The 15,320-nt window shown below is 32.8% G+C and overlaps 2 long non-coding RNA genes across 8 annotated transcripts; both read right to left on the reverse strand.

Annotated features, from left to right (window-relative positions):
• Positions 1 to 239: 239 nt before the first annotated feature.
• Positions 240 to 6,034, reverse strand: LOC147486939 (uncharacterized). Of its 6 annotated transcripts, XR_015201332.1 has the most exons (9): positions 5,969 to 6,034; positions 5,699 to 5,757; positions 5,372 to 5,444; positions 5,049 to 5,079; positions 4,675 to 4,730; positions 4,052 to 4,187; positions 3,848 to 3,937; positions 1,192 to 1,914; positions 240 to 635 (listed from the first exon to the last, which is right to left on the reverse strand). It is a non-coding gene; the product is annotated as an uncharacterized LOC147486939 (long non-coding RNA). The 6 variants fall into 6 exon arrangements; XR_015201333.1 differs by lacking the exon at positions 3,848 to 3,937; XR_015201328.1 differs by having other exon boundaries at positions 3,848 to 4,187.
• Positions 6,035 to 9,086: 3,052 nt separating this feature from the next.
• Positions 9,087 to 12,437, reverse strand: LOC147486940 (uncharacterized). Of its 2 annotated transcripts, XR_015202548.1 has the most exons (7): positions 12,333 to 12,427; positions 12,123 to 12,182; positions 10,793 to 10,877; positions 10,637 to 10,684; positions 10,195 to 10,257; positions 9,815 to 10,091; positions 9,087 to 9,164 (listed from the first exon to the last, which is right to left on the reverse strand). It is a non-coding gene; the product is annotated as an uncharacterized LOC147486940 (long non-coding RNA). The 2 variants fall into 2 exon arrangements; XR_015202547.1 differs by having other exon boundaries at positions 12,123 to 12,437.
• Positions 12,438 to 15,320: the final 2,883 nt, after the last annotated feature.

Consider the following 15,320-nt stretch of genomic DNA (forward strand, 5'->3'; position numbering starts at 1 on the left):
CCTTTTTAATTCTAAAGTAATTTTTTAACTCGGACGTCATTAAACTGGGACGTCACTTAAAGTGGCGTCCGAGTTTAAAATCTATTTTTTTTACACTTCTCCATTGAAAAGTATAGAGTGTGGATATTTATAAGCTATACAATAGTATACAATTAGAGGTGTAGAGCCTAGGTGGAGGTGTAATTTTACACCCCCCATTGGAGATGCCCTAAGAAAACACAATGAATTAGTTTGTTTTATCAAATATCATGTCTTGAGTATCATTTCTAAATTGAGTTGCAATTTTATCTGAGAAAAGGATATGCAAACACCATCAGTTTGTCCCAACTCCAGCAAGTAGATGCTAACTGCTAAGGTATCAACCACCTTGTTAGCTTCTCTGTGAAAACGCGTGGCTAGAAAACCGCCGTGTATTGTTCACATGTTCATTTGTTAAATTATACCTTTAAATGACCTATCAAAGAATTTACATCTAAAGTTGTGTAAATTTTTCGAATACTTGTCTATGCTTAGTACCACTAATAAGGAAAACAAAGTACTACCATTTGTACATTCCCATGATCCACCATTCGAAACCCTCTATGTCCCTCTGTGTTTCAGTAGCTTGACCACGCGATTTAACTCCCTTTTTGAACCTGCAAAAAGTAAACCCAAAAAATAAATAATTAAGTTAATATCAATCAGCAAGGACTTTGCTTCATTTTCTTACTCGAGACATAAAATGTTTGGGGGGTATTTTCTCATAATGGACTATAAGATAACAACAATATCTTAGATGCTTGAAAAAAAAATAGACTCAATTGGTTGTTTCGCCATTAGTTTAAAGGACTGAGGATACCTTACAAAGCGTTAGCAATGATAGATTAAACAAACAATACCAATTGACCGTTTAAATAAGGGATTTATGAAATTACATACTATCGCAATAAAAAATTCAATTAAAGTATAATCTGGCTTTTCAAATTATGAAAGGAAAAATAAAATTAAGATTTGCTGAACCAAGTAAAATAAGTTGTTCAAACAAAATTTTGAATTGAGTATGTAATTAAAATGGGTAAGCAAATTTAAAAGAAAAGTTGATGGTAAACTATGTTAGTGTCTATTTGAAAGGAGATTTTCCATTTGATAAGTGCTTACATAATGAAAGACAAAGTAATTGATTTAGAATACGTATTACAGAAAAAATCATACCCTTGCTTGTGTTAAAATGAGCTAACCCTTTCCTGAGAACAAAAAACATAAAGATTTCAAAAAAGTCATTTGTACCTAAACTACCAGTCCATTTAGAAGCAACCTTTTGAGTGATAAGACACCAATAACCACAAATTGATTAGTACAAAGTACAAACTACAAAATTATGAAAGATATGCAAAGCAATCTTATAACCAAAACTGAAATTAAATCCTATATTATAAAACAAATTCGGCATTCCACGTAATGAGAAACATGAGCAAGCATAAGTTGCTGACAGACAACCTTTCAGGTTGTTGTCGTTGCCACGACAACAGGTTCTAATAAAAATATCACCTTAAACGAACTTTAAAGTATAGATTGAATAGTCCACAACATTATTAGTGTAATGGTGCATGAAACCAAACAAGAGACATCTACCTTCACCTGCAAATTGGAGATAAGAAGTCGAGCATAAAGTGCCACAAATTTCCCAGCAAGTTAAATCAGAAAAATAAGTAGCATAAAAATTTGAGGGAATAAGGATACTCAATGCTGTTGTGGTGGTGGATGAAGTGAATTCCTCGTGTGTCAATTAGTGAGGGGTTCTGAGGGAGGAAAGGGGTGTAATCCGGGAAATCATCTGAATCCATCACCAGTTGACAATTTCTCAGTCATTACATGTGTATCCCACGTTTACTGGAAATCATCCTCTGCTCCGAATCCCCTTCCAAAAATAAAGCCCTAGAAAATTGTCGAAAGAAACATACAGAAAATTAGAGAGCATGATAGAAGAGAGAGAGATTACATGATAACAAATATGAAGAGAGTAAAGATTAGAGTTGGAGTTGAGGAGATGAAATTTGAGACTTTAGAGGGGGAAGCAAGAGTGCGACATTTATTTGAAAGTTATATTAAAAAGTGTTTAGAAGCCCATGCCCATGCAAGGTTAAGTTGCCTCACATCTCTGCCTTCGGTTACTGTATAAGTATGAGTATATGGAAACATATAATTAATGGAAACATTTCCTGATTAAATTCGTATAAATTCGATGTAAAGCTCAAAAGAGCTAAATAGGAAAGATAAACAGTTTAGCAAAATATTTAGATGAGCAGTTGCGGTTTCCTTCTCTCTTATGATAAAGAAGAGTTATGGTATTAAAAACCTCTATGGTAGGGATCTGTATTTTGATTTCCATTATAGCAAGTTCATTCCCTTTAAACACTCTTGGATGGTCTTCTGCCGACAAAACCATGAAGTTGATCTGCTTTGCCTACTCAGCCCACCCAGAAATGTTTAGAAACCAACTGAATTAGGTAACATACTTTGCCCACCAGGAAAGCTTGCTCACTCACAGAAATATTGGGCAAGTAACCAATATGCTTATTGGGAGTCCTCTTCACATCCCCAAAGTTCAAGGAGGAAATCATTAAATAAAGCCATCAATTACCACGTGCAAGAGCCAATGAGCATTTGGAAAGATGACCAGTTTACTAATTTACTTACATAGAGGACGTGGCGAAAACAGTAAGCTACCTCCCTTTCTTTGTTACACACATAGTTGCACCGTTATAGTACAAAGCTTTATACTCAAGTTAATTAATAATGGCAAAACAAAGCAGAAAATACAGTTCCTAGTTTAAAATACCTACTCTCACGAAATACATACACCATAAACGTACATTACAAAGAAATTTATTAAACATGGGTTGCACTTATAAGAGTCACAAAGTAAAATTATAACATGAAGCCTTGGGAGTAATGAGTTGTTTATTAGCCCAAGAGTCAGAAAGTCAAAAATGGAACACCACCATTATTGTGTTTTAAATTTCGACTTCGTCAATTAAAGGTGTTTCATACTCACTAAACACTTGCCTCCTCTCTAATAAAATCTCAACCTAATCCGGGTTTTCTTTTATCAGTCCAAATTCTCAACAAATTCCAATTTACAACCCAATATCATTTGAAAGCTAGCATAGGAAATGTATATGAAGTTTACATTGGTTTTTTCCCTAACTTTTTCTTAACAATGACATCCTTAGTGGACATGTATATACCATTATTTCCACTTCAATTGATTTCTAAATTCTTGGGAAATGAATACAGGACCTTCAGTGCACTAAGCATATGCCTATCAGCTTTCTAAAACCAAGTACTCCTCGGTATTTAGCTAACAATACCTCCTTTTAATGAATACTACCCTACCACCCTACATAACACACATACAAAACCCCAAATAATCATTTTTTTTTTTTTTTAAAAAAAAAAAAAAAACACTCACAGTCTACAAAGACAAAACCCCATGAAAAAGTAAACATGCCTTGTTTATCTCAGCAAGGCATGGAAACACCTATTCCTGCAATACTCTCTTTCCAATATTCGGTTCCTTTTGTTGTCCCTATTCAACTCAAAAGTTCATATATAATCAAGTTTTGAATCTCAAACACAGTTTACAAAAACATAATTTTGAAAATGAAAAAGAAAATAGGGAAGCATGCCATTTCCATGGAAATCACCATAAGAGCAATTCCATGGAAATCACCATAAGAGCAATAATGCAGTTGCTTTGCTTAGTAAAATCACATAAGTGAAGATAACTACTAACACTATTACTACCATGCAAATCTCTTGAAAGAAAAAACATACTATAAACACACGAAATCCAATGTCTCTTCACCTCTGTTTCAATCACTATTTGGTTTCTACATTTCAACCAACACCCCCATGTGCCTTCGAAGTTCACTTATTGTCGTCTTTCACTTCAACTCTGCAGTCGGGACACATTTTTTAAAAACAACTTTCCTCTTACATTTTCCCTTGTTTTATGATAGTAAGGTCAACCAATTGATAAATTATTTAAAATGTCCAAATAAAGTTTTACCCTGTAAGACCCATCTCTTCCTATTTCTTTCAATTTTTCTATTTTAACCCTTCCATTTGTACGTAGTTCTTCTTCAGAAAGGCTCACAACAGGAGCTGGATTTTCCATTCCTAGATGTTGGATCACACCTTCGAATCTAAAAGGTAACAATGCAAAGTGTTGGTAATATGGTTCTCAATATTAATAGGATGCGTAACCAATAACAAACTCTTGCCAAAACCAAAAACCAAACTATTAGCCTAAAATGATTTATTTGTAACCAGACATTCATGGTAGAGAATGGACCTTTGAATCAATACATTGACTAAGTTGTCTAAAAAAACTCAAAATTAGTAACGTTAATGTTTTCCAAATTGATGTAAAGCAAAATATACATTGTATGGATTATTTGTAACCACACATTCATGGCAGAGGTAATTCACATTGGATGAATATGAAGAGAGCTTAAGTAATTATCTAGTTTAGGTGAAATGACAACTTAGGTGTATGGTTACTATGAAGAGCTTTTCTTGAAAAAATAAAAGAAAGGAAGAATTATAAATAAAATAATGAATCTAACCTGTCAAAGCTCTAGGAAAACAGATAACGGGATTAGAGTTGTGCTTCTTGATTAGAGTTTATACCCTTTTCCAATTATGGTCAAGTCGAGTTTTGATCGGCTGCAAGTTCGTCATTGGACCTGAGTTAAGAAAAAAAAAAGTTACTTCGTTGAGGCACTCTAACAAACAATAGTTCTTTCTGTATTACTGATTAGAATATAACAAACACTTCGGGAAGTATAATTCAAATTCCATATTCAGTCAACAAAACAACAAATTAGAAAAGAAAAACTAAACCAAAATATATATAAAAAAAATTGCTTAGCCAAGAACATAGAAAATTTACAAATTGTAACATATGTGATTCAAGCTAGTGAATAATCAACACTCAGAAGGAACATTTAGTGAAGTCGAGAGTTAAACCAGGGCGTACTTAGACATGCACGAAACAATTGTACCTGAAAGGCCATCTTCATGTGATAAGTGTTCCTGCACAATGCAAACAAAGAACCTAGCTGATAAAACATAATCATATCAGGTACAAATGAAGAGGAGGAAGCCACTGAGAGAAGAAGGAATATGAGTGATCATCGTTCTAAAATAGAGTAATTTATTTTCAGGATAGAAGAGTCGGTATTCCGGGGGTTTTTGGAATGGTTTCTGATTTTTTTTTTGCTGGATTCTGACGTTACTCAAAAAGAATCCTTTAATGTCGTTTTAGCTGGGAAACGCTAGTTTTAAACTTCATAGATTCATTAAATAAGATTCCAATGTGTCATACCTTGGGAAAGACTGCATTTCAAGCTACATCGTTTATCTCACTTTCTCTTATCATGATTATCTGACTCAAATCACTGTCATTACAGAGAGATTGGCCAGTAAATATGATACAAAAAGAAATTAAAGATTACTGTTAGAAAGTAAAAATTACGCAGAAGTGTTCTTAAATGTTTGTTGAATTTTTTATTTGGAACTGTAATATTGATGATGCTAAAAATAAATAAGAGAAGAACAGTTATACATAGAATTATACAAATGGATGCACCTAATTCAATGGAGCCATGGACCATTATCAGAGAAAAGGAGAAGTTCGAAAATGTTTGTGTACCTTCAATGTTGCACAAAAGACATGCTTCACAGAGTCTTGCCCATGCCTTCATTTATTATCTAGCAAACCAAATGAGATGGTTTTGAAGAAGAGTGAGATAACAACACCATTCCATACAATGTGAACGCCTAGGACAGGAATAAACTTGAAGCGAAATTGTTTCACTTTTTTGAATGAGGGAGATAGAAGGTTTAGAAGATGGCGACTCTCATAATGTACCTTTCTGATTACAATTGTTAACATTCATCGAGAATTAATTAGGGGATTTACCTTGTGAATCCATTTAACCATGAACCATTAACGTCCGAAGCCCATCGCTTTTTTTCTCGTTTGTTTTCATGGTGTAAAACCAACCATTCACCAACAACATTTGAGCTTGTGTGGAACAGTCAAGTGGCACTATTAGTTCAAAATTGAGTAACAAAAAAATGTAAATCAATAAAATTAGCAATAGAATTCATTTTGCAAAAGAAAAAAAGGGGAGAAAAAAAAAGATTGCTAGCAACCTAACCTTAAAAATGAAGAAAATGGAGTCGTGGAGACAAATGGTTGTTATTTCACTGTGTATTGAAAAGAAGAGTATGTATTCAATTCAATAAATGAGAAAAGCATTCAATCATTCAGTTTGTGCGTTTTAGTATTTATTATTTAAACCATGTAGAAAGAACTTTTTGGATTCCACATAATGTCATCTTATGCTTGAAACTGACAATCCAAGGGCAATGAAAATGCCCATATTTGAATTCGTTCAAAAAAAAAAAAAAAAAAAAAAAATGTTCAATGAATGAAAGGAGAAGTTTGTGGGGGAAAAAAATCGAACAATCGAAAGAGAACCTACCTGAAAAAATAGGAGTGGTGCATCATGGCAGTCGCAATCCATCTCAAGGATCATAAATTGTTGGGAGAGGATGAGAGACACTGGAGTCAGAGATGTTGAGTTTAGTTGTTGAGCAGCCGACTTTGTTTTAAGCGGTACTTGATGGTGGAGTTAATTCGCGGGTCTATTGGAAGTTCAGAAGTTGACGTTTTGGTTTCTTCCTTTACGTTTTGTTTAGTCTAATATAAACAAAGCCCAATCCAAAATCCCACAACTGATTGGGAAGAGAAGCCGTTATAAATTTTGTTAATTGTTATAAAAGGAACAAACTTAAAGTTAGCCCATTAAATTTTTATTAATTAAAAATTAAATTAAATTAAAGTAGGCATCCGATGTGTAACCAGTGTATGAATTGAACACAAATTATGTGGTTCCAATGCTTAGGTTTAGCTCATTAAATTATTATTAATTGAAATATTGATTACATATCAATGCATGCATTGACTTTGTATTACAAAACATTTAGTTCATCAAGTAATACTTTTAAATGGCATTGAAAAGGAGTTTCAAAATGCTCTAGATCGTATATCTGCTCCAATCTAACTCAGATCCCCAGACGATCCCGACCACTCTTTGTCCTGCCATTGTGTTTTATTATAATAGATGTAATCCTTATTCTTTATAATTAATCAATTACCTTTAAAAAAAAAAAAAAAAAAAAATCCTTGCAAGCATGACATAAAAAAAAATTATACATAATTCACTATGTGGGATCATCAAAGATTATCCAGTTTTCGATTACCGTTAATTATTTTTTGAGGTTATTTCAATATATGAATTTGCTTCCAGTTTTTGATTTCCCATTAATTATTCTTTGAGATTAGTTATATACATTTGCATCAAGTTTTCGATTTCATGTTAATTATTCTTTGATAGTAGTTCAATATAATTGCATCATGTTTTCAATATCTCGTTAATTATTCTTTGAGGTTATTTAAATGCATTTCCATCCAGTTTCTAATTTCCTATTAAATATTCTCTGAGATTAGTTCGATGCAATTGCATCCAGTTTCTGATTTCTCGTTAATCATTATGTGATGTTAGTTCCATTCAATTGCATCTGGTTTCCGATTTTATGTTAATTATAAATTTTTTTAGGTTAGTTCAATGTATTTAGATGTAGTTTCTGATTTCTAGGTAATTATTCTTTGAGGTTAGTTCGATGCATTTGCATCCAGTTTCTAATTTCTTGGTAATTATTCTTTAAGATTAGTTCCATTCATTTACATCCACTTTTCGATTTCCCGTTAATTATTCTTTGAGATTAATTCAATACAGTTGCACCAGTTTCTGATTTCCCGTTAATTATTCTTTGAGGTGAGTTCAATGCATTTGCATTCAGTTATTTATTTCCCGTTAATAATTCTTTAATGTTAGTTCAATATATTTGCTTCCAATTCCTGATTTCCGTCAATTATTCTTAAAGGTTAGTTCAACGATAGGTGCAACCAGTTTCCGATTTCCCGCTAATTATTATTTTTTGACTTTAGTTCAATGCATTTGCATCCAGTTTTTGATTTCCTGTTAATTATCCAATACCAACTTTTATTAATTCTTCTGTTGTGTCTATGCAAATATGACCTAAAAAATAATTATACATGATTCACTATGTGGGATCATTAAATATTATCTGATTTTTGGTTAACTATTTTTTGAGGTTAGTCCAATGAATTTGCACAAAACAACAATTGACATGTACACAATTACAATAGTTCTATAGATAGTAGCAACCTATAACCAATGGTACTATAGAAAGACCTGATCAAAAGCAATTGAAGCTCCAAACCCCAACATTTTGATATAAATGGCTCGATTTCACAAACTTTTTTCCCATTACCAAAGGATCCTAAACCAATAGGTTATTTCCACGCTTTGGAATTTTTTTATTTCGAAGTGACTTGCTTATACATATATTTCAAAATAGAATGGCTTGCATTCTTAATTCACCTCATTAATTGACATTTGAAAATCAATTTCTAACTATAGAATACGTAAATCCACATAGCTTCTGAAACAATTTGATCTAAGAATCTAAGAATCAAAATATAAACAATACCCACCATGATTCTGAAATGGGAGACGACTGAGTAGCTAAAAGAATGGCACGCGCTGCACCTGCATTAATTGTTGTTTACATACAGACTGATAGCGATAAATTAATAGACAGAGCAAAACTTTCTGAACTGAAATGAAAATCTATGAATTGACAAAACTTTTTCTTCTTATTCATCAGAAAGAAATATCAAAACACTATTACGTACTCGTATAGTCAAAGTAGAATATGAGTTGGAGCTTAGAAGCTTAATCCATATCGCATAATATTAGTATAGTTAATAAAAGTAGTGTCGGCTTAGATCTTGTCGCTGCCTCGACTTTTGACAAACTGTATTGCCTATACACTCCCGTGAACTTCCCCGTATCTGCCTTCTAATGGGAAGTGACTAATGTAGAAACTTAGCATAAAATACTTAATGACGTTGTCAAAATGGTCGAGACCATGCACTTCCAAAGCAAGAAATGAATCCATCTAGACTTCTAGTAGCATTAGATCCAAGGAACAGATCAGTAGCAATAGCAGTTGATGTACACCTGCAGCTAGTATAGACAATTGTGATACTGAAGAAAATAAATAAAAGAAAAAACAATAGTAGGTGAATATGGGTATTTGTATGTAAACACTATAGAAGTCTGAAACCACACTACATAATAGCGTAAAAAAAATAACCAACAGTAGATAAGCAAGCTAGTAAATAATGTATTAGGCATGCATATATGTGTGTGTGTGTGTGTGTGTGATGGTATACTATATTCATTAACGGTCTTGAACGGTCTGACGACGAAAATATTAAGGAAGCAGTGATAATCAGCACCAACAGCAACTCAAAAAGGGAGACATTAAATAAATAAAAATAGGAAATTGAGGATTGTAGTAGTGATTGTTAAAAAGGAAAACAACATTTATAAAATTGATTGCAATATAACTAAGATAGGGTGGTAGTGGTGTTTATGTCATTTAACTGAGACAAGACTATAGGTTTGCTACTGTATCTTTCATACCTAGAGCCACTAATAACATCTTTTAGCTAAATGAAAAAGAAACTTTTCGATCTGTTGTAAAAGCAAGTGTTGGGAAAACAATGTTACATCACAGGATCTATGTAGCAACAACATAAAAATTGCAATAAAACATATATATCCATACTTGTTTCCCCAAGCCCTAAAGAAACACTAAATAGTACCTTTCATATATAGTTAGGAGTGTTGCAGCATTCACACCTATATGCCAAATGAAGTGTATCTCCTTACAGCACTTTGTCTACGTGAATATTAATAACTCTATTCCAAACATTGCTAATGAAGACACTGTTCCAAAACCTCAAACTATAGACACACACTCAGAGGCATGGCTGAGTTTAAGAGGTTTTTAAAAATATGATGTTTCTCCCCTAAGATTCAAACAACTTTTTTGCCTTCACCATGTTTGCATTTTTTTTTTGTAAATTTGTCCATTGCAACCTATCATATAATCGTAAAACCGCATATAAGTTAACCAAATTAAAAAGGGGGGAAATAGCAGTATATAGAGAGGGAATGGAACTTAAAGTCTTAAACACCTAACCTTGAAAGGCTCATTGTCTTGAAACTGATACTAGGAATGAATTTGAGCCAAACTGGAAATCCACTGCATTTAAGAGAATACGTATCTCACAATTTAAGCCAAGGACCTAAGACAAATAAACTTGTAAATGACTCATATATCACAATCTCACAGTGGAAGCTTCCTTTTCTAGTTTGTTCTCATATGAGAACACAATGTTGTAACCTAAGTTTCTGACCTATATCAAACACTATTAAACACTTACATGATACTCACATATTTTCTTTAAGCATTGACTAATCTACATAATCCATTTAAATCAAGAAGTCGAAAATGAAAAACAATCTAGACTTACTAAACTAACCCATTTCTCTTTGCTTTCTACATCCATCAAGGCAAAAAATAATCTAACTCTTCAATGCAAGATCCAAAATAAACTAAATCGAACCAAAAACCAAATTACCTTTCTTTCTTCACACAATTTCTGCCTCACTACTTGCCCCAACGTCAGCTACAAAAAAAAACCAACAAACAAAAAACAATCATCAAATAAATCCAGTTATAAAAATAAACCATTCAAAACTACATTAACGGGATAAAGAAGAAACAACAATCCAACAGTTATCTTATGAGAAATAGGAGCATTAAAACTCGGTTGCTTGCATCCAGTTTTTAGTTTGTGGGTCTCCTGATTTGAGCATAACCTGAGATGATAAAATAGTTAAAAGAAATCTTCAAAAAAGTAATAGAAACATTGTACAACTGAATAATACACAAAAATGAGAGAAAATGTTGTTTGGAGAAGAGTGTAAAACACAAAACGTTGTCTCAAGTAAGGTGTTACGAACAAAAAGCCATATAAAGTCAAGCATTACAATGGGGCTCAAGATACATCTCTGCCACACCATGGGTTATTAGTCTATGTTCAAATCTCCTGATCCAAATATGAGGCATAGATAAGGGTCCCAAATCTTTTTTAAGTGATTGATAACCTATTGCAAGTCACTACACAATACAGACATAAGTATTTAGCCCAACTGCCCAATATTTGTGGGATCTGCACACTTGAAAATCCACAAAGACTTGACTCAAGCAAATACAATACACTACAACCATAGGCAGAACAAGACCATGCATTAGCTCTTAAAAGTAACTGAAACAAGCAATCTCAAAAAGTAGTTAAACTAATCAACTAATGTGTGGGCAAGTCCAATTAAGGGTCAAATATTCACTGATCATAAAGTCTAAAGGTGAGTAGTGACCACAATTTAAAGGTGTAGAACATGGAGTAACTCAAGGATAAAAATAACTACAAAATGAGCAAATAATAGGTACGTACTTGACCTTCTAGAGTGGAGTGACGACATTTTTTTTTAGTGACAAAAATAAGATTAGTAAAGGGACAAAATAAGCTTGTAATGTAAACTCTGAAGGACTTTTTTTTTTAAATATATAAAAATGACAGGGAAAAAGAGGATTAATATTAATAATTAATAAAAGAAAAAAATGGTGTCGTGCATGTGAAAAAAACGGTTGCAATACCTTAAGGATGAAAGGCAAGTAAATATGCATACGCGCAGGACCAGCTCAACCCAAGGCAAGACCTTAGGTGGAAGCTCTAACTTGAGGCTTTTTTCAAACAAATATTTTAATAGAGGTCACGTAAATGTAGAAAAAACAATACTACCTGAACTAAATCAGATTATGTAATTAGAGCATGTCGAATGATGTATGCAATAATATGATTGTCTAGAGTAGTTATGAGGTAAGTCGGATATGAGCTAGAGGAGTTCCTTTTCTTTTGTTCCAGTGTATACAGAACTAAATCAACACAATGGGTAGTTTTAGAAGGCCACCAAGTAGTAATGCATATGCGAGTTATAAGAAGGTCATTCCTTTATTTCCAATTCAAAATATACTGGCATAAAATGAGTCACATAAATTCTTACCTCCTTTGTGAGTGTTATTGTTGTCTCCATGTTGAATCCATCATTCATTCACAGCAGCTGCTAAACAAAACCATAAGCTTAGTAAATAGTGGTAAAAAAGAATTATGGTTCGGTAAACCATATAAATATCAAAATCACACATAATCAATTGTCAATGTAATGTGAAACTTACGAAAAATAAGCTAAGACTCAATATTCAAAATGTCTCACCAACTTTGAGTAATGTGAAACTTAGATATTGTCTACTTGTCGGATCAATAAGCCAAATACTCCATTCAATCTCTTTTTGCAGGATCTAAATGCCTTTGAACTATGTAGAAGAACTATAAGCATCACTATTATAGTTGGAAAAAACATTTATTGTTAACTCTAACAGAACTCTATTGCGTAAACTTCCGATTCTTAACAATGTATAGTATCAACTTTAGTAAAAATAATAAATCATTGACTTTTGGGAATTGGTATAGGGCATTTCTCAACCTTTTGTAGCAACAACGTTGTAAACTTTTGGGCAATTCATATTTCATAATATTGCCCGTTGCTTACTTTTCGGTTTTGGACTCATGTCTGCACCCACTTAAATATATGAGTTTTATGATAGTGCGTGGCAAAATGTCAAATTATGAATACATCCATTTTTTCTGTTAAAACAAAAGTTTTGGTAGGCTGTTACCTACTTCCTAATAATTGATCATCGGTAAAAGGTGTAAGAACTAAGGACAATATATCTTCATTCATTTAACACACTTTCTTAACCAATTTCTAGCATTATATACTCAATTATACATAATTCCATACCCATTATATATAGCAAATGAAATGAAAGAAGTTCAAGAGTTAGAAAAGAAAAGGCAAATCCTTAGAGTAAACAATGATATCAAATTATAAAATGCCGTTCTGTATAATGTACTACTTCACATGTTTTCCATTTCAAGTTGCTAGAAATTTCCCTGTGAGGTTAGCTTCCTACCTAAAATTTCAAATAAGCAAGAACTCCAGGTTATTGTATTTCAAATAACCTACCTGTGAGGTTATTGTATTTTATTCTAATGCTTGAAAAATTAAGTGTAATTCTAAGGCTAAAGGCACTGTGGTTGGTGATATTTCAAAGCTCAATTTGCACCTGTGTTTTAACCTGCCTCTGACGTTACGTCACAATTTTCATTATCCGTTCTATAGACTTTCCCATGGCATCAAGATTAATTACAATATATATCAAGCCAACAACAAAATTCACAACACACAAACTAAAACCAAACAAATAACATAGATAATCATCCATCTAAATGAGGTAGTGAATTCATCAAAAAATAAATAAATGAGGTAATGATAGAGAAGTAATGATGGTTTCTAAGCTTGACAACATGACTCCCACTATGAACAACAAAATCCCAGTAATATGTCTCATGTACCCAGTCTTTTGACACTGACACCGCCCAACTCTCCGGTGGAGAACAGAAAATGTGAACCTATATATGGCTTCATTTTTTTAAGCTCTCTTAACAAATTCCGATATTAGGTAAGAACAACCCTTTTGGTTAGCCTTAGTTTCATACATCACCACAATTTTGTACGTACACACCATTAATACAATAAGATGCAATTATAACCTCAAACTATGAGCATAGCTTAATAGGATGGCCTGAATATTTATCATTTTCCAAAAGCTAGGCAAGATTTCTTATGGTTCACACATATTTAAGATTAAAAACTCTCAACCAATTAAACTATGACGTTGCCTTCTGAAATGAGAAAGCAACTCACTTAAGGGATAACAAAAAAAAGGGCTCCAAATAAAAGAGAGTTGTTACGTTGATCAAATATACTGGAAACTTTTACTCGGTCTTGGTTATGCAAACCCAATATAAACACTTCCCTTAAGACAAAAAATCAATTTTCTATTCAAAATATGCCTTCTTGTTTCATATTATTTTCTTCTCCGTAAGCACATGCCTAAGAAGAAGAGTAATATTGATATTCCAACCTCGTCTTAGTACCACAACCAAGCGTTAACAATAGAATTCCTCAAGCAGATACATTAGACATGGACAACAATGAGCATGTTCAAATACGTGACTTGTTAAAAGCAAAATCAATAAGCCAATGTTATAATTCAAACTCTATTAATAGCTTGGATGATCAAATAATATGGGCCAAGGCATTACACAATAAAGCATAAAATTAATATTTAAGTTTGATAAATTAGTAGCTCACCTTGGCCAAATATCGCAGTACTCATTCCTACTAAAGCTTCTACAGTGGCCAACTGATCCACCAAGTTCTCTTTGAAGATCCATTTGACGCAACATGAGTTATAAACAAAATGGCTTAAAAATACTTCAATTCTACAAAAATAAAAAAAGCTTCACCTGATGCCAAGTCTAAGACTCAATCAATTTCCTTTATGTGAAAAAGATTCTACCAGTCATAGTTCACTATCCCCATTACCTTATATATATACTAATTCAATGAAATATCTGCGCACATAGATAGTAAAACATCATTTGAACCTATTAATCATTGTTTAGTAGAATTAATAGTTTCTCAAAGAATCAAACATGCAACAAATTAAATCAATTAGGTAGAACAAAAAATTGCCGAACTTTAAAATATATACAAATTCATAATTGAAGTAAGTTAAGTGAACGAATACACAAAACCAAGAAATTCCAATTAAAAAACATACCCATTATTTTTCAATGGAAAGTGAAATATATTGACTTGAGCAGATACCGAATATGCAGGATGGCTAGATAGATTTTCGCAAGGCATCAAAAAAGGGCTATGGAGAATGGAGAGAGAGTGATTGAACAGAAAGGGGTTGGTGGGTTTTGGTTGAAGATGAAACGATTGTTGGATTAAGGTCAGTTTCATTTTTGGAAATAAGGAGTCGTCAAGAGAATCTTTTATTTTATGTCCACCGTAATAGCGCCCTTAAGATTTTATTCCTACTTGAATTTGAATTGAAGAGCCTATAGGAGTATCTTTCCTTTTTTGTCTCCTATTTTCTTGTAATTAGTAATGACACATGGACACTACAATCGAATTAGCATTCCTGTTTTGTCGGTATAATTTCCTAAACTTTGGCCTGTATTTTCGCAAGTCGTAATTAGCTTTGGTTCCCTATTTTATCGTAATTACTTATGAACACGTGGACACTCTCAAAACTCTCCCTCAATTGATGAGGGGAGAGCTATA

The sequence above is a fragment of the Coptis chinensis genome, chromosome 7, assembly GCF_015680905.1.
Source record: "Coptis chinensis isolate HL-2020 chromosome 7, ASM1568090v1, whole genome shotgun sequence".
Classification (NCBI taxonomy): domain Eukaryota; kingdom Viridiplantae; phylum Streptophyta; class Magnoliopsida; order Ranunculales; family Ranunculaceae; genus Coptis; species Coptis chinensis.